This window comes from Ruditapes philippinarum, unplaced genomic scaffold, assembly GCF_026571515.1.
Source record: "Ruditapes philippinarum isolate M1 unplaced genomic scaffold, ASM2657151v2 ctg471_1_1_1_1, whole genome shotgun sequence".
NCBI classification, from domain to species: domain Eukaryota; kingdom Metazoa; phylum Mollusca; class Bivalvia; order Venerida; family Veneridae; genus Ruditapes; species Ruditapes philippinarum.
Genome location: NW_026853363.1, coordinates 89,903 through 114,062, shown reverse-complemented (window position 1 = coordinate 114,062; position 24,160 = coordinate 89,903). Strand labels below are relative to the sequence as shown.

The window sequence follows — 24,160 nt, the reverse complement described above, 5'->3', positions numbered from 1 at the left end:
CCACCTGATTTCTTAATCAGCTCTGGGAGACTTATAAATCATAAAACAACTATAACAGACTCAATGTCAAGCGGCCAACAACTCTCATTCACAGCGACCCTGCCCCATCCCTGTAGGGTATTTGACCCTTTAACAAGCTGAATTTGTATAATTGACAGCTGAATTTGTTTAATGAATAGTTGAAATTGTGTACTGAATAGCTGGATTTGTGTAATGCCTGATAGTTGGATTTGTGTAATGAATAGCTGGATTTGTGTAATGCCTGATAGCTGGATTTGTGTAATGAATAGCTGGATTTGTGTAATGCCTGATAGCTGCATTTGTGTAATATCTGATAGCTGGATTTGTGTAATGAATAGCTGAATTTGTGTAATGCCTGATAGCTGAATTTGTGTTGTGCCTGATAGCTGAATTTGTGAAATGAATAGCTGGATTTGTGTAATAATGCCTTATAGCTGGATTTGTGTAATGAATAGCTGAATTTGTGTAATACCTGATAGCTGGATTTGTGTAATGAATATCTGAATTTGTGTAATGCCTGATAGCTGGATTTGTGTAATGGAGAGCTAGATTTGTGTAATGCCCGATAGCTGGATTTGTGTAATAAATTTCTGAATTTGTGAAATGAATGAATAGCTATATTTGTGTAATGAATAGCTGAATTTGTGTAATGAATAGCTGGATTTGTGTAATGGACAGCTATATTTGTGTAATGAATAGCTGGATTTGTGTAATGAATAGCTGAATTTGTGTAATGGACCGTTGAATTTGTGTAATAAATAGCTGAATTAATTTGTGTAATTGATAGCTGAATTCGCATAATGGATAGCTTAATTTGTGTAATGAATAGCTGAATTTGTGTAATTGAGAGCTGAATTTGTATAAGAGATAGCTGAATTTGTGTAAGAGATAGCTGAATTTGTGTAAGAGATAGCTTAATTTGTGTAATGAATTTGCCAAGCTAAAAATTTGGAACAGTCCCTTCCAAGCTCAAGGGATTTCACATTTTCAAATACCAAAGTTAAGCTACCAACAGTATAGAGCCTGGTCAGACTGCACTATACTATACACTATACATCGAAATAACAATAACATACACAAGTCGAACATTTTTCCTCATTTAAAAGCCCTTCAAATAAATTAAAGCACAATAATGAACTGAACAAAGACGGAACATCTTATTAGCCAGCTAATACTCTTCCCCAGTTTCCACGTCTACTGCCATATGCAAATAATCGTATTGTTTATTCTGTAACATGATACAAAGTCATTATGCAAATAACCATGGAAAGGACGTCCACCAGATACTCACTGTATTTAATACTTGTACAACATTGATTGTCAATAAATATAACTGAATGCATTTTCTTGTTACTACATTATAACATATAATTATGGGAAAATGAACAGCCTTTGTTTTTAACATACGGTACCCCCAGGTTTTTCCAAACATTTAGACGGAATTTTAACCCAAGACACAAAAATTATTCTGGAAATCAGAGCAGACCACTCACGGTGCACGTTAAAATAAAATATAGATGGCAGACCATCTATATCAAAAATCATTATGGAACACAATATGTCAATATCTAAAATCAAATGTCCCATATAGCAAAACATAAATATACCATCTTGAATAAATAAATCTTCAAGACAAAAAGAAACAGCATGTGTCTCAATATAATATTTTACTCTTTTGATATTTTTTTCAAGCTCTTAAAATGATTAATTAACCAGATAGATTGTATTTCTTATATAATTATCTATAATATTAAATACTGACTTGCACAAATAGATAAAACACCAAACAAAAATAACTTAATAATGAAATATATCAAAAATTACATGACAAAAACTATCAAAGTGAAGAAACCAAAAAAATTACCCATAATTCAAGTTCACATGGACTTGTCTAAAACTTTTCCAAACTCTAAATTCCTCCAATATCCCTGTCATCATGCTAGCCATAGGCAAACTGTCAGGGAAAACTACTAGAATTATGAAAATTCATATTATGGTCCCCTGACATTTAGCCATTTTTCATGGCATTTGAGTTTCAAATGTCCCCAGGCTAGAAAACACAAAGAATGCATATTTTTGGCTCTATCAATTAGCAGGGCCCTAATGACGAAATAATGATGGATAAATGCCACTATAAAATGTCAAACTGCAATTAAGGAATTTATATTAAATTTGGCATTTCGGAGCAAAACTAGTTGCAAACTGATATCCCCGTAATTATTATATCCTGGGCCAATGAAAAGCTGCCAGCTAGAATCTAGAAAATCTGGGTCTAGGGAATGATGACTTCAATGTACAGAAAATAGTAACATTTGCATAAAGTATTCCTTGCAAAGTAAAACTGAAAGCTTTAAAATGGGAGGAGTTTTGTACACAAATGTATCTTGCAACAAGGAAAAATATTACACAATAAGATTTTGGGGAATTTTTTTTTTTACAGATAAATGAATTAATTTTCTTTTTGCAGTGAAGGTCATTAACTTCCTTTTACTAATCAAACAAGTGATAAATTTGTTACAATACTTACAACGATCAAGTGGATATTCAAAATCACAGCAATAACCCAATTTTGATTTAACTCGAATCATTCTAATTCAAATGAGTAAAGTGTCATCAAGGGGAGCAACTCTTTCATACTCTAGCTTAATACATCAGTTGTTATTCAATCAATTACTCAATCAACCATGCAATGAAGCAATAAGCAAGGGGACCCAGTAAGACCATGTCCGATTCCCAGCCCCACCAAATAATTTACCCACTTTGAATAATATGTCCTTTATGCTTGAAGCAGAAAATCATTTACCTTGACTTTGCTATAACAAGTTATTGCAGACAGTGCCCCTTTCCTATATAAACAAAAGAAAACCCCTCCGTACCTACAATGTAAAGCACATGAAAAGAAAAAAAAACATTTTGAAACCAAAAAAGGTTGGCAAAATAAACGATAAAGGCACTTTACCTCAAAATGTTTTATCCTTGCAAATAATGTAACAGTTGCAAACACAAGTAAATGCAATGTTTCAAATAATTCCCATCAAACACTTCTCAATCAAATCACAATTATTTTGTTTACTAATTCAACCCTTTTTTCCAATCTTTCTTATTTTTGTTGAAAAGTATCACACTTTAATTATTTATTTCTATACATTCATAAATACAGCAAATTCAAAAAGTTGTCATTCACTTGCTACGTAAAAAGTACTTATTTTTCCAATAAGCAAAAGTATAAATATATCAACAATGCCACGCAAAACAACAACAAAAACTTCCTAGATTAGTTTATAATAATCAGTATTTTTTTTGTTTTATCTTACCATATATAGACGTGTACAAGTACAGTGAGTGTATCATCTTCGTGGTGGAACGTAGATCGTTTATCTCATCACATATACTATACACTTCCTTCCTGTAAAAATTGCTTCGAAAAATACTTCACATTCCTTCCTTTAAGTATGTCATTTTTCATATTTCTCCGTTAATTTTTCAAAATTTCATCCAATAAAAAAAAAAATGGAGAGAAAAAGAAAAGAAAATTGAAAAGAATTCACATGGAATTTAATTTAACCAAAAAACACAAACATTAACAATATTTTCAATAAAATATCTTATATATAAATATCTATCTATTTTTCTTCCTTCCTATTTCCTCTTTATTTTTTCTTCCAAAAACAATTTTTAGCAAGATAATGCAAGAAAAAAAAACCCCAAGCTGTCAATTATGAATATCCCCATTTGTGAAACACAGCATTGTCGAAGTACTGGGACAGACATTACAGTTTCTGTTACTAATTTTATTGTCATTTTTTATTCCACACGATATCATTGGCTACCATTAATATCAATATCTAAGTCCTGCCACATGACACTGACCAATACTTTTCACATTTCGTGAATCAGGGAATTGGCTTGTGACCTTTGACATACACATTAAAGATCAATGGAATAATTAAAGGAACACCACTGAGTCATTAGCCAAAATTATAATATTAAAAATATAAAAGTATCCTATTTGTAAATGGCTAATTAGAGAACAACATTACATTTGATGAAGACAAAAATGAAACTTATCAGAAACAAGTGTTACATTGGTATTAATTTTGTACTTAGCACAAAAAAGTTACTAGTGTCATTAAAGAACCATACCTGTAGAAAGGCAGAAATTCATATGAATCAATCAGATTTATAGCCCTTTTTGTGGCATAATCGCAAATAGGAAAAGGTTGTTAAGTGCATGATTATTTACATATTACATAATATACATTCAATTATGAATCATAGTGCACCAACATAATTCATATATATTATTATAACATTTAGTTTTATTCTATGCACTATAAAACCAGACACAAATTTATACCGGCTTTTCACTTATAGACAAATTTATTCTGTATATGAAAATCGGATTTTATTCTATTCAATTTTTATTCGGATTTTTATTCAAATTTACTCTATTATTATTATTGTTTAGTCTATTATTTATTTTGAGAAACCAAACTAGAAATAATTATTCTGTACATTATAGAACCACATTTTTATTTGTTTGTTTGCTTCATTTTACGCCTTTTCCCAACAGTATTTCAGTCATATAGGTGGGTAGTTTCCTAACCTTTGTTCCTGGAGAGTTAATTATAGACAAATTTATTCTGTACATTCTAGAACCACATTTTTAGTTATAGACAAATCTATTCTGTACATTATAGAACCATATTTTTAGTTATAGACAAATTCATTACATACATTATACAACCACATTTTTAGTTAAAGACAAATTTGTTCTGTACATTTTAGAACCACAGTTTAAGTTATAGACAAATTTATTCTGTCCAACATACAGTAGATTTTTTTGTTCTAGACAAATTTATTCTGCACATTAAAGAACCAGACATATATATTTTGTACATTTCAGCACCAGACAAGCAATAAACCAGATTTTTATTTATAATCAAATTTAATATCCAGACATACATATTTTGGCTACTACAGCAACACACAAATTTATTCTGTATATTTTGAATAAAACTTGGAGAAATACATTTCATACACTAAAGGTTCAAATTTGTATATAGATAACTAATTTGTTTATTGGTAAATTAAAAACTCATGCTTAAGTATTCCAAATATCTTCAATCAAGTCATGAAACAAAAAAAAATTACATAGACTTTTGACTAGAAAAACAAACAAACCAACTTCAAGCATGTGAGAAAATCATTTATAAAAACTTAAGATCACTTAAAGGCACTTAACAATAAAGTATAAATTCCAAATAAAGTTAATATTTCTTCATAATTAAGAACTTTAAGATATTTAAGACCACTAATGTTTATATTATGTTGTTGTTTTCCATCATTAAAAACATGTAGACTTCAATCAATAAATGACAAAGTCTGATTAATTATATTAAAGGAACTCAACTACAAAGTCTGATTAATTATATTAAAGGAACTCCACTGAGGTCGAAAAGCATAAAAATTTCTTACATAAATCAGCTGGGCCACTAAAAACAGAAAGATGTGCAAAAGATAATAAGTAATAGAAAGAGCACCGAAACACGAGGCTATCTGATTTGTACGAGGGGGCGTAGCCCCCCGAGTATTAATCAGATTGCCGAGTGTTTTGGTGTTCTTTCTCTTTTGTATCATAGTCAAACATAAAAGCACGTTCCCTGTTGTCATAATATGAAACCCCGGCAAAAATGAACCAATGAACGAACATCTGAATATGACATTTCTGTCGCTTTCCCTTTCTCTGCCGTCACAATATGTAAACCCCAGCAAAAATGAGCCAATCAATGGGCATGCTCTGGAGTGCGGGTAACTAATACCCGCACTCCAGTTAACGCACTGTGCATGTATATGTATACGATTTAACCCTGACACATTTTCAATAGAAAGGTCTCCAAACTATGATACAAGAATAAGAAATAAACTGAAAATTAAATATTTTTGTGCTAGCCTGATTTTTTCAATTTTGTGTCTTTTTCTTTTTGGGTTATTATCCTGGAAAAACAGAGTGAGCAAAATTAATGATCTGAAATTTTGCAGACAAGTTATTGTTTAACACTTTCATCAAATGGAAAATTAATCTCGAAAAATTACGTCCAGTCCTGTTATGTCAAAAAAACTTATGTCGAGTCCCTTTAAATTTTGTAAATTGGGCTTTACTTATTATGTGCCTCCCTACTAAGGCCACCAGTTACTATGTCATTTGCTTATTTAAGAGACCCAAACCTTAACGAAAAGTATATTCAGCACTATGATATATCATTGACTTTTCCTCTAAATTGCAAATAGTGCTATAAAGCTAGCAAGAAACCAGTATAAACAAGCATTTGATAGTATTGCGGGCAATACAGTAGTCCCCTACCGGTCCCTCAAAAAGTTCTTTAATTGTCATACACTCCTGTGTATTGCCATTTATAATGAATTTGAGGATGAAGTCTGTATTTGAAAATATCAACCACAAAACATAATAAAATAAGTTTGTCTATATCACAGTAATGTGTTAAGTTTCCATGCTTAGTAAGGAAATTATGTTTATACAACCTTGTCATATTATTACGATGTGGGATTTTAAAGTAAATCCTATAAGGAATGAAGAAGTTGGAGTGAAAATACCAGTTTCTCGAAAAAAATCTAAGTTCAAGGGGGACATAATTCTGGAAATAGTCTTGCTAGAGTATTTAACCTTCTCAAAAATGTCGAGTGATAATAAGAAACATATATATGAAGTTTGAAGTAGATACATTAGGAAATAAAGAAGTTATTTAAAAAAGACAACATTTTTTCCCCTAAAAAATCTAAGTTCAAGGGAGGTAATACTGATATTTTTTGTGCTAGAGTTATAAACCTTGTCACATATGATGTGGTTGATGACCAGAAACTTATATTTAAAGTTTGAAGTAAACACCTTAAGAAATAAAGAACATATAGTGAAAAAGCTGAAAAATTTAAATCAGAAATCTTGAAATTCAGGCTATTTGTTGCCATAGCAACCAGAATTTTCAACATAGGAAGAAAAGAAAAAGATGTGCATAATCTCCAGACTGCCATCTACCCATATTTCAAGTTTCATAAAAATATTTTCAGTACTTTTTGAGTTATCACTGGATCCAGTTTATGTGTTAAATTTGCCATATTTTCAGACTATTTGTTGCCATAGCAACCAGAATTTTCAACATAGGAAGAAAAAAAAAAGACGTGCATAATCTCCATACTGCCATCTATCCATATATCAAGTTTCATAAAAATATTTTCAGTACTTTTTGCGTTATCGCGGGATCCAGTTTTGTGGACGGACGGACTGACGGACTGACAGACTGACAGACAGACAGACGGACAGACGGACAGACGGACGGAGGGTAAACCTAAAGTCCCCTCCGGTTAAACCGGTAGGGGACTAATAACACTATTCTTAAATTCCCATATTATACAAAAAATGTTTATACTTCAAATAACAACTCATGTAAAGTCCTATGTTTCTAGAATTGACCCGCTTTTTAGACAAAACAAAAAAAAGGACAAAAGTCATCCTACATAAAGCAAAATTACTTGTAACTTTTTGTATGAAATGAAAAAAAATACAATGTACAACAATCCTTTTTAATATCAAAAAATTAAAAAAAAAGCATTCTAAATTCATCAAAAATTCCACAACCTGCCTACCAAATCCTTTTACAGACCGTTTTACCATAATTTTGCTGCCACTTTCAAGCAAATGTCAAATATATTCATTACAAAATGTCAGTTGACTTCAAAACTTTGTTCTCTTATAAATTATGCATACCATTTGCAGAGGGGGAAATCAGAAGCCTTTAACGTCGTAATTATTCATAGAAACATATCTGCATATCTCCTATTGCCAAGAAATAAACATATGCATACATACAAAAAAAAACAAAGAAAAACTGGAGATAAAAGGGTTGGTTTTTTTAATGCTATATAGACCAAATTTCAATGATACAAAATCTACTTTTACTAATATTTATAATAAAGTCTCTCTAAATTTTAAGCATGTCACTCAGTCACAAACAAAATCATAAGAAGTTTTTTCATAACCATTAAGTTGGCTGTAGAATGGTTCCAACAATCCCTTTCTAGTTTCAGACTTAAATATCGAGTACTATAAGCCCAGTCTATTTCTGTAAGAGCATTAAAATGATATTCATGTAAAATTTTCCCTTGATGATAAAATCAATGTTCTCTCCCATTTATTCCATCAGGAATACTCCCAGCTTTCCCTGCTCATTTGCATAAAAACAAAAAAACCCAATTAAGCAGATAACCAAACAAAAATACCATTTAAAATCTTGAGCCATCTCGTGTCATCCATCCACTGATCCCAGTAAGCCGTCGTCCAATCAAATTCACTAATATTGATCATGTGATACCCATCAATGTCAGAGCAGCCAATCAGCATGATTGTTACATTATACAAACAAATACCATTTCAATAATCACTTTAAGATCTTCTCGGTCATACACATAATATCAATAGAGAGCAAAGATTTCTAGAAAATTTATGGAACACTTCCAGGAAAATAGCCCTACTAAATTCAATACTGTAAGACCTCACCAAAAGAATCTGATACAATCATCTGGCAGCATACATCATGTTCCTACAGTGTCCACAAAGGGTTAAGGTGGTCTTACTGTAATGCTTTCCCGCCAAAAAAATTCTAAAAAATATTTAAGTCAATATTGTTATAATGAATACCAAAATACCAAAAAATACCGAAAATTGTGAAAATAACGTTCTGTCCATATATAACAAATTTATCATACAGCAAACTTCTTTTTCTAGAGAAAAAATTGAGATTTCTTCATAAATTGACAGCAGCCGTATATATAACACTATTATAAGCGTCACAATTAGCCAATGAAAAGTGATGCTACAAATTTGCAGGATTATATTGCATATATTTTATCATTCTCTTTAAAAAAATTTAAAAAATTTCCCCTTCTAATATCAATCAAACTATGTCGGCAAACCCTGATCCAATTTAATATCTCTTTCATTTTTTATTTATTTTCATGATAAAATATTTCTAAACATCTATCACATCTCTTCTTTATTACAAACCTGAACCACCCTGAACATGTGTCAAAATATGTTTGCTTATTCACCAAAAGGCAGACATATAAATCAAACTAAATGTATAATTATTAACTCATACACTTCTCATACCATTCAAAAAATGTCTCATTAAATAATACTATTTTTATTGACTGGTCTCCCAAAAATCAAATCACTCTAATGGAAGATAAACTATGAACCAGACTGTAGTCATAATTAAAGTACTTCCTCTTTGTCCACTTGTAGACTGGTATGGAAAATGAGAGAGAGCCAATTAATTAGGGACCAGTCCATCTATCACTACACTATTGTAACAAGGGCATGACCAGGAAAAGTCAACTGCTTTTGTTATAAAATTGTCAGCAAGGGGGAAAAACAGGCTTTCAAACAATGAACATACATGTACTATCTATATCAACATGTAATCATCTGTACAAAAATATGAGCCACGCCATGACAAAACCAACAGTGTTTGCGACCAGCTTGGATCCAGACCAGCCTGACAAACCCTATTACAAGTAGAGAAACTGATAGCCCACATCATGGATCCTAATCAGACAGGGCGGATGCGCAGGCTGGTCTGGATCCATGCTGATCACAAATTCATTAACTTGGTTTAGTCATGGCGCAGCTCTTATTATAAATATATAAAATGAAGCTTTCGAGGATTTTTTTCACCCTCTGCTTTAGAACTGTTAGCTGCAATAGGATTTCTACCACCTGACAGACAAACTAAACATATAACTAATACAAATGAGCAAGAATATACTTTAATATTTGCTATACACAAAATGCATTGCCTTGCCCGAATAGAGACAAACTAATACATTCTGACAAGGTTGGGAGGCCAGTGTTAAGTGGTTATACCGGTAGTTGGTAAATGTGTATCATTTTGCCCAGTGACTGTAACTGTTTTTTTATCCAGCAAAGTGCATAAAATACAGTCAATACTGCCTTAAGCAGCCAGCCAGAGAACTCCGAAAAAAGGCCTCTTTCTTTAAAATCATAGATTTCCCAAAAATCTGAAAATAAACCAGCTTTTTTTAACTTCCCAAATCAGCAATTTTTGCGATAATTTTTCCCAAAAATAAGAGGCTAAGACTTTTTTCCAATTAAGTGAGAAAAATCACTGGGTGGTTGCTTGATACATTAACTATGTTTGCAATATTTGTATTGGTTGCTGAAGACAGTTGGCCCTTTAATTCAGGTGGCCATTGTTACAGGTTGTTTTTTTGGTATTTTCCTTGGTGAAAGCTTTCTAGTAAGCATACAAGATGCTCACATCATTGTAATTGCTACAACATACAATTATTACATACCTCTGGCAGGAAACTTCAGACTGGTTCACACACTGTAACTTTAAATACTGACTTTCATTTACATGACTTCTTCGAAAACTTTAGTCAGTCTGAAATGAAAAATTAGTTAAAAGTTCTAAATGACAAAGAAAATGCATTTTTTCCGATAATAACATTGATTGTATACTTTTATTTGTATACTTTTGAAGGAAAGAATTATGACATCACAATACAGCGATCCAGCTCACGACTATGGCTAATACAGAATGACAACCGTACTCATTGAGATATAGAGAGTGGACCAGTATATTAGAGATACCTTTGGGTTTTCTTGACCGTACAAACCCAGAGGTACTTGTGTGACTTGGAGAACAATGGTTAACAGTAAATTCTCTTTGATCGTATTCATTCCGTTTTTACTTGTGTGTCTTTTCTAAGCCTTGTGTGACTTAAAATGGCTAAAAAGACCAAAGGAAAAGTCACATAAGTACCATCGTTAGTACGTCCATTTCAGCTTTTTATTGGTGACATTGAGTTCATAATTCTCACTAATATGTTTGATTTGACATTGGTGGCCTGTTTGTCCATACCGCCAGACCAGGCCCTATACTGTTGGCAGACTTACTTAAAATTCTAATTTTTATCTTGACATCCCCAAAATCAACAATGGAAAGTTCCAAATATACAAGCTGGACAAGTCCATTTATACAAGAAATTCAGCCATATGTTATACACAGACTCCATGTTGTTTTTCTTTAAGACAAAAATTATTGTGTTGCCAAAGAACAAAGCTAATTTATCTACTGTCCAGTAAATACAAAAATGCAATAATTTACTTGTGGGTTTTCAGAAAGCTTGCATACAGAAAATGTATACACCTAACTTGTATTCCTCTGATTATTTCCCAAAAGCAAATTCCAAGAAGCTTTATTTTCACTAGGGAGTTGTAATAAATTTCCTATTATATTAAAAACTGGACAAGAAAATTGAGGATTTTAGTTATTAATCAGAAAGGAAAAGTACAATAACCACTTTTGTTTCCTATGTGTAAAATACACTAATAAAACAATCTTGTTTTACTCTAACATTTGAAAAGGCTATAATTATAATTATTTAAATTTGTTGTTGTTTTTTCAGAAATCTCCAGAAAGATTTCAAAAAGTCAAAATCAAAATATTTGTTGATGTTTTCTTCGGATGTTTTTCTTTTCACTTTAATCTGTGGCAAATTTAAGAACAAACCAGCTCAGGTGAAGTAACTAAAAAACCATAGTTTACAATAATATAATTTTGGGCCTTTTTCTTAAAAGCCAAAATTGCTAGGGTTCTTTTTTTCTCTTTAATTCAATCTCTACCAAATTTAGGAACATGCCATTTCTGCCATCTGACGAAGTTAATAACTTAATACACATACTACAAACGCATACAAAAATCTATTTTTGGCCTAGAAAAAAAAATATAAAAGAAACAGCAAATTGTACAATTTTGATAATCTGTTGAAGATATGGTGAATACATTAAACAAGCCACTTGCTGTGTGAAGAATGTTACACTGTATATAAACCCGACATTTGATACAAACCACACAGAGCAAGGCTTTATCTAATTCATTTTATTCATTTAAACTGATATCAAGTTTGAAATGAAATATCCTCAGCTTCAGTAAACTGAGTTGCAACAGTAATGAAACATTTAAGATTTGTCTCCCTTTAGTTCACATCATTTCAGGCATGAACAATGGCACCCCCATTATTTGATTATCATATCCCTCACTAAGGCTGTATCCTAGGGAATCCTACTGTACACTATCTGAGCTTTAGTTTGCCACTGGTTGCGCATATGGGAAGAGAATAAGTCATTTTACATTTTTGGAGGATAGTGCAAGATACAGAAAGATGCGCCAATTCGAGAAGCTTCTACTGGTTCTGTAGCCTGCCAAGTGTATAAGCACTCATATTTAAAGTCCCATCTGAAAGACTGATATATAGTTGGCCAGCCCGGGAATCAGACCTACAATGTTAAGATTACAAGTCTCGTACCCTAACCGATTGAGCTATGCCGACTGGCTTTTGAGCTTTAATATCTGCTAGTTTACACTTACAGGAAATGAATAACAAACTTGGTATTGACTTTAAATTTTCATTATCTTTTATGCATTTCTAGACTAGAGAATATTTATACATTGATTTTAACCAGTGGCATATAATGATATACACGATAAAAACTATATACCCAATTTGGTTTCTATATCAAATCAACGCAAGGGAGACTTTTCTCTAATAATACAGCTAGACAGCCTTATATAATAAGGTAGACACATGAAACAGTACAGCTCAAAACTTATCATATTCTACAAATAAGTAACGTCCTTCAAATAATACTTAACAACATCAAATGGAGAGAAAAACTTAATCCCCCCAAAAATTATGCGACCAATTTTTGATCGCGTTCCAGAATCCCTTTTAAAGAAAACCCATCACTTTCAATAGAGCAAACAATTCAGAAACAATCAATTCAATAATCTGTCTTGGACGCTATTGCATGCTATTGGCTAATAGCGGGGATAAGACATAAAGGCGCTACATATACTAAATATACAGCGCAAGCAATATCAAGAATACTTAAATCATCCCTATAGACTTCAGGAACGAGTCTTTCAAAATTTCTAGTCAAGCTTTAGTCATTACACGTCTATTGATCCATTGAAGAAAGTTTCCATTCTCTTTTTTTTTCTTTCTTTTCACAATATTTATTATACAATTTTGAAATACAATTTAATTTTTTACCGCACCCTTGTTGAGAAATATTTAACATGTGTTCAATATCAGTGAAAGCTGTACATATCTCCTTTAGATTCTTATGAGAATCACAATAATAAACGGAACTACAGTTGAACTTCAATGTGTCGAACTTCGATAAGTCGATTATCCTGATGTGTCTGAGTAAAATGAAAGTCCCGTTTTTTCCCCACTGTCACAACATAGTATACATATCGAATATTTATGTGTCGATTTTTCAATGTGTCGAAAAAATTTTACATGGTCCGTAAAAAATAATTCGAGACTTCATTAAAAATTTTAGGGTCTATGTGAGATCAGAACCATAATTGAGTCGCGTCATGAGAAAACCAACATAATGAGTTTGCGTCCAGCATGGATCCAGACCAGCCTGCTCATCCGCGCAGTCTGATCAGGATCCATGCTGTTCGCTTACAAACCCTATAACAAGTAGAGAAACTGATAGTGAACAGCATGAATCCTGATCAGACTGAGCGGATGCGCAGGCTGGTCTGGATCCATGCTGGTCGCAAACCCATTTAATTATGTTGGTTTTGTCATCACGCGGCTCAATTTTGTTTTGAAATGCCTTAAAAATTGGGAGATCAAACAGATAACGCAGATAATTCTTCTAGACAGCAGTTCCATAATACCAACCCATTTTCATCAAATAATTGGGCAATTTTTCTGCACAACCAGAAAACACTATTACACTAATGGGTGAATATTTCTCAAAATTCAACATGAAAAGAGGCTTTCCTTTCACAGTTATGAGCCATTCTAAGACAAGATATGAACAGGTTTGTTTATAGATTGTTCTTAAAAGCATGTCAAGATTTTTTTTATAACACTCAAGAAGTTTCCTTTGAATTTTTTTTTAGCAAAAGTCAAGTTTCAAACATAAATTTGTCGCTATGGACTTTTTTTTCAACATTACATGGCAATAATTTGCACTTAATGTAGTGGGTAAGCAACTTTATTATAAAAGCGAATATGTTACTATCAGTTCAATAGTAAATACAACTTTATTACAAAAAAGCAAAAAATAAATTTTGATCAAATTCTGTTAACTTCTTGGCAATTACAATGTATATCAACTTTAGACTTTGCGCTGAGCAGATAGTTAATTTGCTGAAAAATAAAACAAAAACCAACAACTGCTAAAAAAACAAAACAAAAACCAACAACAACTGACCATAGTTCATCATTCCACGCTTCATTGGTAATGATAAACAGTGTAACAAATGTACGTCAAAACACTGATGAGCCGTATTACCTGTCAATCACACCTGTCAATCTATTTTATAAATATGCATCACTCATACAGGATCAAAACTCCTATCTATATATAACCAAATTATTATCACTGCACATTAAACCATTCACCTAATTCAAATTTACTTTGTATTTATAACAGTACTGTTTTTTTTATATATATTTTGAAATAATCCTACCATTATTATCACTGCATATTAAACCATTCACCTAATTCAAATTTACTTTGTATTTATAACAGTACTGGGTTATTTTTTTAACTTTTTAAATAATCTATGAATTAAAATTATGTATCTTCCATTTCAAAATAGATATATTGAAACTTTCTGAACAACCATTCACCTTATTCAAATTTACATTGGATTTATAACAGTAGTTAGTACTGTTTTTTTTATTATTATTATTATTTTAAAGAAACCTACCTATAAATTAAAATAACGTATCTTCCGTATTAAAGTAGATATATTGAAACTTTCTGAATAAGGAAATTAAACTCGTTTAAACATTGGTCATTAAACATCATTACCCTGACCTACTTACACCAGAAGGAAATTTTCCCCTTTCCTATATTATTTATACATGTATGTACTTATGATCTTAGCGGCTTTAGCAAAAAGGGGAATATGTAAAACAATCACTTATAAAAAACAAAGGAAGTTTGAAGATTTGGGATCTTTTTGTTCTGTTGAAAGGATGGAGGTTGAAATTTGTTTCATATAGACATACTAAAACATTTTACTCAACAAAAACTACTAACAAGTGCATCTAGGACCAGTGTTTTTTCTCTCTTACCAGTTATTGAGAAAAGGCCTTAGCCTCTTGATCTGGGAAAACTTATCGTTAAAATTGCTAATTTGGGAAGTGAAAAAGTTGATGTATTTAAAGTTTATATTTTTGGAAGAACTGCATGATTTAAAACTTAAGAATTTCCATTGGGAAGAGGCCTTTTATTATAGGTCTCTTGTTATTATAGGGTGAAAACTAACGAAGATTTACTTTATTTTATAGTATACTAAAACTATCCATTAATCATGCTCATCATGATCAGGGAAGTAACATGTTATTCAATACATCAGTGTAGTGAGAAGGAAGTGACCAAGTACAAATATGTGCACACACTATTTTACATGTTAGTATTTAAAATCCGAAATGAGTCAACAGTATCATTTGAGTGATTTTTACTCTAAATAAACCATTTATAGAAAACTAGTCATGAGCCAAATATGCTATCGGCAATAAATATAAAGTTATTATTATTATAGGGGAAAGTATGTATAAGGGAGGGGACTGGTGGTTGTTTTTAGCTTCATACACCAACAGGTGAAAATCAAAACAAGTGTTAAATACTCTTATACATAATTTTTATTTTTTTTTTTATCAACAGAAAAGATTTGTGTTGTCATTTATATCTGAAACAATACTTGATATGTCAATGATCGGGACTCAAGCTTATTACATTGTATAACAGATGAACTTCACCAAATTCACACTCTTATATATTTTAACTTTTATTAAAAAAAACATTAATTAATGACCTAAAAATCAAACAGTTAAATATATACAAATACCATAAAAACCACAAAATATTCTGTTTCCTTGAAGGGTGGTGGGGTTTGTGCTCTTTTTGAAAAAAAAATATAGTATTATACCATACTAAAACTTGGGGTGTCATAGTTTATTATCATATGAAAGATGCTTTCAAGCATATATAATTTTGTGAGATCAACCATTGAATATATTTCAGAAATTTAACACACTGCTGGAGTTAAAAATGTAACCTAGGCTACACCTTCATCATGACATATAACCCTTACCATACTAAATATCGTACATGGACTAGTCCATCATTCATTATGGACAAAACCATTCATCATTATAGGGAATATTTCAAAATATCTGCTAAATGAATAGTGAACAGTGCAGACCATGACTGAATTTCACAGATGTGTTTATTAACTGATCAAGGTATGCTCTGGTCACATGAGCTGGTCTGCACTGGTTGCAGGAACTGTTCTACATTGGTCACATGGGTTAGTCTGCACTGGTCACATGGGTTTATTTAAAGTCTGCACTGGTTGCAGGAATTGGTCACATGGATTAATAGTCTGAACTGGTTGAAGGAATTGGTCTGCACTGGTCTCATGGGTTAATAGTCTGAACTGGTTGCAGGAACTGGTCTGCACTGGTTGTATGGGTTAGTCTGCACTGGTCGCATGGGTTTATAGTCTGCACTGGTTGCAGGAACTGGTCTACATTGGTCACATGGGTTAGTCTGTACTGGTCACATGGGTTTATAGTCTGCACTGGTTGCAGGAACTGGTCTACACTGGTCACATGGGTTAGTCTGTACTGGTCACATGGGTTTATAGTCTGCACTGGTTGCAGGAACTGGTCTACACTGGTCACATGGGTTAGTCTGTACTGGTCACATGGGTTTATAGTCTGCACTGGTTGCAGGAACTGGTCTACACTGGTCACATGGGTTAATAGTCTGCACTGGTTGCAGGAACTGGTCTGCACTAGTTGTATGGGTTGGTATGCACTGGTCGCATGGGTTTATAGTCTGCACTGGTTGCAGGAATTGGTCTACATTGGTCACATGGGTTAATAGTCTGCACTGGTCACATGGATTAATAGTCTGCACTGGTTGCAGGAATTGGTCTGCACTGGTTGTATGGGCTGGTCTGCACTGGTCACATGGTTTGATTCAGTCACTGTCAGCAAGATGAACAATTCAATAAAAATTCCAATCAAACTGCATATTCAGTGAAAGGATCACAAAAAGAAACGAGACTAGATTAATGCATGATAAGAAGCTCATGTCACTCATGACTAAAAATGAGTCACTTTGTTTCTCGTTTTCAATGGCAGTTTTTTTTTCCTGCTTTAGACAAGTATTGTAACAGTTTATACACCTATTCACAATCACTAAAACTTCCTGTAGTATTTCATCAAAAATTGAGTCAATAATATTTCAGAGCCTGGCTGTTATGAATATGAAGCATCCCCCTGCCCCTCCCCTCTTACCTCCCCCCACCTCAAATTTTCCTATGTAGGGGAACCTGAACATTTGCTGAAAAGGGTGAACAAGAAAAAAATATTAATTTCCATAAAGCTTGTACTGGCATCAATTCCAAATTTAGTAGTAAAATCTTAAACCCTACATGACAAGGAGTTTTCATAATAGAAACAACTACGCTTAAAATCAATTCTTTTGTATCTGATAATACAACTTTAGCAGAAATATTCAAAACTCTTAAAAACACACACAAACACAAAAACAACCCTTCTTGTAATAATGCTGTTTATCTTTGCAGTCAAATTTATTGGAGAAATTCAGATAATTTGCTTTTCAGTTGGCCTATCCAGTCAATATAGTTTCCCATTACTCTTCCAAAAACGATCTGCTTCAATTCAGTTGAATCTTGTGTGTTTTACAAGATTTTTGCAACAAGAAAATCAGGAGAACGGTTTTTGAATGTAATTAAATTGAGGAGGGTGTTTTAAATCATTAGATCAGGCAAAATTCATCTCTTTATGGTTAATTTCTGTCTGTTTTCTTAAAACCCTTACCATGTTTAATTTTGCTTGTCATTTACAGTGACAGTAACAAGCTGGGTATGTACAGAACCTGCTTACACTGTAGTTGTGTCTTACACTGTAGTTGTGTCTTACACTGTAGTTGTATCTTACACTGTAGTTGTGTCTTACACTGTAGTTGTGTCTTACACTGTAGTTGTGTCTTACACTGTAGTTGTGTACACATTGAACATTGAATCATATTATATTATTATACCAGTTATTCATTAAATTTATTCAGACAGTCATTAAGACAGTAAATCAATGTTGATACATTCTTTGATGTTAACTGGTATCAACAATATATGGTTAGTACCTCAATACAGATAAGCCATAACTACACTGACACTGAGTACAGTAAAATTATTCATCAACCTTTTTTAGTTTGAAACACCAAGTTATAGCTGGTTCAAGTCAATGAAAGAACTGTTCAAAACCACTTCACAGACCATACTCAAATGAAATAACCAGTGAATGATGAGTCCAAGATGTACATGTTTGAAAAAACAATATGTCCATAGCTAAATCAATAAATATCAAGATCAAGGCATCGAGTCCTAAAATTTGCATACAAAAAATGTATCCATTCTCAACAGCAGACACAGACTTGTGCAGCCCAAGACAGGCTTAAATATAAATCAGACATGCAAACAAAATTTAACAAGGGATTAAGTGATCATTTATAATACACATTATAGATGATAATGTATGTCACAGGGTGAGAAAAATGTGCAGCCTGACGGGGACTCGAACCCGGGACCCTCGGAATACCGTACCGCGGCTCTACCGACTGAGCTATCCGGCCGCTTACACATCTTCTCCCCTATATAGTGAACAGTTCTGAACCGTGACATACTCCCCTGCTATATTGAAATTCGTCCTCGAATTTCACAGAGTTACAGAGCAATGTGAATTAAACTCTGAGCTGTATTCAGTCACGGTCCCCCGTTGGGCGCCAAATGTCACGGATATACGTGAGTTCTCACTCGGGAGGATAGGGCGTTCAAAGAGGAACCTGTAAATATATTGTTGGCACACAATAAGATAGAAATACGGAGTCAATGAAAAAACAACAGCTCTCGCTAAAAGTTCTCATTTCTTGTGCTATTGATAATTCCAAGCGAAATACATACACATATCATAGTAATTCATGTTTACAACGTTTTATAACCTCAAATATACCTGTTGACCGAATTCAAAAATGAAGTGAATGAGGCCCGTCAACGTGTTACAGGTCAAATGAAGTTATTAGTATGAAGTTGAATAATGATATGAATGATTGAAAAAGAGACGATAGGGGAATGCTATATAGTATGGGTATGAATTACAGAGTATTCTAGTAAGGACAAAATGACCTTGTGACATGTACTACAAGAGAGTTACTTTCACTAACTGAAATTGAGTAATTGGTGGAGACAATGTACTGTGCTGCTATTGAATCATGTATGAATAATCATACTGGGGTAGAGAATAGGCAATTTGCTGATAAAAATTTCAAATAGCAAAATATATCTTAAAAGTTATACTGATATTTTAATCAGAAGTCCATCTGACGGACTACTCCTTACATCTAAATAAAGGGAAATTTGGCTTTTTTTTATGAATTTTAAGCATTTATTTTGTGACAACCTTTTTTTGGGTTGGGTTTCATATAACACAAACACAACGGCAACTGTCCACATCTACTGGTCAGTCAAAGACCTCAGGTCCCACTCCATGCATCATTGCAGACAATAGAGTCTGTTAAAAAAATAATCAGGATAGATCCTGCATAGCTATGCTCCCATTGTCTGACGTAACCTCACTACCCTAATGCAATGATAATAAACCAATTAAACAGTGCATACAAATCACTAAAAGGTAACAAACCTTTAAATTTACATGTTACAGAAATGCTTATTCATAGAAAATAAACAAAGAAACAAAATAAGAAATAAATCCTTGACAATGAAACTCATTCAGATAACGAGAGCAAATAGAGACAGTGATTTTCCTACTTATATAACAGACTCCGAAAAAGGGCCTCTTCCCAATTGAAATTTTCTTTAAAATCATGCAGTTTTCCCAAAATCTGAACTGAAACATGCTTTTTTCTTCCCAAATTAGCAATTTTAGCGATAATTTTTCCCAAAATCAAGAGGCTAAGGCCTCTTCCCAATTAACGAGAAAAATCACTGAGAGCAAAAATACAATATTTTATCAGAACTAAGATTCAAGTAATATACATGCATGTCTTATTATGCACTAACAAAGTTTGCACTCTTACCCTATGCTACGACCGGATGTAAAAAAAACATTCGCACAGGGCATGCGCGGTGGTTAAATCCCACCTATTTTATTCGATTAAATTCTAGAACAACCACTACTTTCGGTTTCAATTTTGCTGACAAGGAACAGTTTGAATCAACGTAAGCGTTTATTTTAATTGCAATGTCCAAAACTTTGCACTACACGGCGTAATTTTCATTACATATCCGGTATTATCACCGTCATAGTAGTTTTTGTTCCAGTCGGTCAAAATGACAGTACACATTTACATGTAAACAAACAGATTTAACTTCTTAGACAATTTAAATAAGGAATGCAGGCTTCGCGAAACTGCTGAAAAATTTGCCTGACATTCGGTCAGACAAACTTTCAATTCTTGTCTGACCGGAAGAACTTTTGTCTGACCGAATTTTTTTCCAAATATATGTATATGGTATAATACCTTTGTGGGTTTTTTTTAAAGACATAACAACTTTTAAAGATTTGCAACACAATTTTATTCCCTTAAATAAAACATTAGTTTATCCAGATTGATGGACTCTGTCTGGAAATCAAAACATTCATGATCAAAGCGGCCATTTTTCCATTTACCCACAAATTTTCTCGGCGGGCGCCTGGACTCGTATTCCTTTTGTTTCGCTTTTTTTTCTTCATTGGATAGTTTACGATTTTTGCCGGGCGTAGCGCCAGCATAATAATGGAGTAACACCGACATTTTGGTTATTGACAGTCGTATGTATCTAGAATTTGATTGGACACTTATAATGAAACGGCGAATCAAAACTTGTTTTACATTTTTTTTATTCACGGGAGAAAACTCGGTCTTGATCGGTCTTGGATATATCCCGGTATTCGTACCGGACATAAGGTCCGGAACTCTGAAAAAAATATCGGACCGGCCTGATTTTTGCCGGACATGTCCGACGGTCCGGCAACTTTCGCAAAGCCTGGGAATGGACACACGGTAAACTCTGTTGCAACTTAAAGAATATTCATAAACCTGTTTGAGAAAAATTGTCCCCGTGTTCAAATAAATTTCAAAAACGGGAAAAAAAAGCAGTCTTTTACCAATACCCTGCAACAGCATCTTATTATTCTGACAAATTAAATTGACTTTATAACGCTCGTATACAATTATTGATTGATCGATTTTCATTATTTTTATTTTGTAATACCTATCATTCAGTATGCAATCAAACAAAACCAAGTTTTCCTACATTCAAGGAAACTGTAAGTTAGGACGAGCTTTCAAAACGAACAGGTAGCAATTTCCAACACGCTTACCGAAACTCCAACATGGCGGCTCAACGTGGCTCATTTGCATAATTTATTCATAAACGCAGGAGCATAGAACTTTGTTAGTGTTATGTGTTGCACTTTTCAATGTGTCTTCCTTAAAAAGATGTTAAAAAAAAATCTAATTACCTGACCAGGGCCGGTAAAATTGTCCGTATTGCCCAGGTTTTCCAACAGCCTGTTCGAACAAGTGAAAATTTTCAAGAATAAACTATGTTAATATCATACGGACAATTTAAAAATGTTTCACATAAAAAAGGACAAGTAAGTCAAAATCAGATTTTGCCGGCCCTGCCGGACTGACCCTCAATTTTTTACTGCTATCCGTAAATTCTTTTATGAGTTGACTTCACAAAAGTCTTTGTTGCCAGCGATAAAATTGATACATTATGTTTATCAAGAAAAACAAATTAACATTGTCGACCCAGGCCTTTTTTCACAAGTTGGGGAAACAGCCTTGCCCTTAGTTTTTGGGAAAAATTAAATGGTATACTTGCCAAAGAGGTAGAAAATACTTGATGTTAATTCAATTTTTGAGGAAATCTGCATGATTTTAAAGAATTTTTCTTTGGGGAAGCAGCCCTATAACGGCCCCTGCTATAGAAGGTAAAAAGGCCTGCGACCATTTTACAAAAATTACTCCATGAACCATTTAAATCATTTCTCATCTGAAAGAAATCAGATTTTTTGCTTGCTTCTTTCAAACATAATAAAACCACTGAAAGAGCCCCTGAATATTAAATATTTATAACCATGATAATAATATGTCATTTTGGTGTAAAGCAAGCATGTATTTTTTTATCTTAAAACAAAGCATACCATTAAATAATGTTTCCTTCATGTTATATCTATCAGACATCTGACAATTAAATCCTGTGTTCAAACCAGTGAACTTTTATTTTTACACAAAAATGAGAAACATGAGAAATGGGTTTTTAATTGCATAAATTTAAATCAATATGATATTGATTGTTGAATATCGATCATAGGGGGAAGTCAAACACTTGGACCGCTTTGCCGTCCTGAGCTTTGGCTTAATGCCCGGCTATAGACTACAAGTGTATATTCAAATGGAAATAATTAAACAAAAACCATTACAATTTAAGATATAATTTTCTATACCAATCAATGAAAATTTCAGTGTCGTATCTAGTGGACGCCATCATTTTCAATATAACTCAATGATTATAGCAAGGTATTCCGACAACGGAACAATGGCAAATTTTTGTCAAGGTGTTCCAGGTGAAAAAGGAAGCAGTGCATGAAATACTGAATGACAATTTTAAAACAGAAAATTTTATATAAAAAATAAACGATTATTCTAACTGACTTTCCTGTTCATAGTCTTTGCTAATTTCATATTATATCGATATTGTGATTTTCAATGACAGTACTAATAACATCATGATTATAATAAGACTATTAGTATTAAAAGTTTTGTATCCCAAATAGAAATGGTGTGACCGGAACAGTAGCTGAAGTGTGCTCTGCTGAATTCAAAGTGTTGGAGGGTATACTACAGAAACCATCACCTCAAATACAATAATAGCATAATTTTTAACTACAATTGAGAACCCCTGTTCAACTTCTAGATTAACACCTCAACCCAATCATGTCGGCTTTTTAAATCCTTGACGCTAACGAATAATTGCACACTGACAAACAAAAACAAAACACAAATGAAAGCTGTTAAAATGTGCCTATATTTATTTTTCAATGAATCAATGTATGAAAATTTCTGACAGTTCTTTGAAAGCACAAATTATGTCAAAATTTCAAATCAGGAAACTAATTCTTACAAATTATTTATTGGGATTTCTTTGCATATGGAAAAATGCATAAACATCACATATAAAGCATTTTTTAATATATTTATTATGATATTCAGTGGTATGAAAAGTAGGTCGCTGCTGCATAATTTCAGAATCGGATGTGATTTTTGGGAGGCTGATTTTTCTGTGACACTAAACGTTTCATTTTAGTGATCAAATCAGTTTTGCATAATAATAAACCATCTAGCCCTTATTGCATATGGTCATCTTACTTTTCATTGTACATCTTATGCACGGAAAACCTTTGAAACTTACCAATATCAACTATTTTGGCAACTTTTGAGTAGAGTTCATTTTACAGCCTCGTTTCAGATCTCTCATGCCGGAAGTACTTCTGACGTCACATTTTTCGCTGAGTTACAACTCCGACTTAGATTCTAGTATGCGTATCCAAACAATTATTATCTCCCCTGGATAAGTGTCGTTATTTTAACAAATAAGGAACTACAACGAGACAAGGAAGCAGTCGTCAAAATAAAAGTTATGTATCGCTAAATAGATAAAAAGAGAATATTAACTTTGTATATATCAAATATGTTAAAATCATGTATAACTTTCGGATAAACATGAACTTTACATTTCAGCAAGCACTCACCCAAGTTAGGAGACTTCGTTTTGAAAAAAAAAAAATAGCTGAAGTTGGGAGTAAGATAACGAAATCGTTTGCTTTTAATCTGTATTTCCCAAAGGGACACACTTTTCAGAATATCGACAAATCTAACATCAAGGAAATAAATTTTACA

General features: G+C 32.8%; 1 protein-coding gene across 15 annotated transcripts in view; it reads right to left on the bottom strand.

Moving 5' to 3' along the window:
• LOC132736639 (talin-1-like) overlaps nt 1–23,830 on the bottom strand; it is a 143,153-nt gene extending 119,323 nt beyond the window's left edge. For 12 of the 15 annotated variants that reach the window (XM_060723804.1, XM_060723818.1, XM_060723811.1 and 9 more), the window contains exons 1-2: nt 23,673–23,830; nt 10,414–10,502 (exon numbers count right to left, since the gene is read on the bottom strand). The gene's annotated coding sequence lies outside the window, so the exon portion shown is untranslated. Of the gene's footprint in view, nt 1–1,885; nt 2,025–2,980; nt 3,148–3,335; nt 3,361–10,413; nt 10,503–23,672 lie in introns of those variants that run through there. The other 3 variants (XM_060723807.1, XM_060723808.1, XM_060723805.1) reach the window with 3 other exon arrangements.
• Between the last annotated feature and the right edge of the window lie 330 nt (nt 23,831–24,160).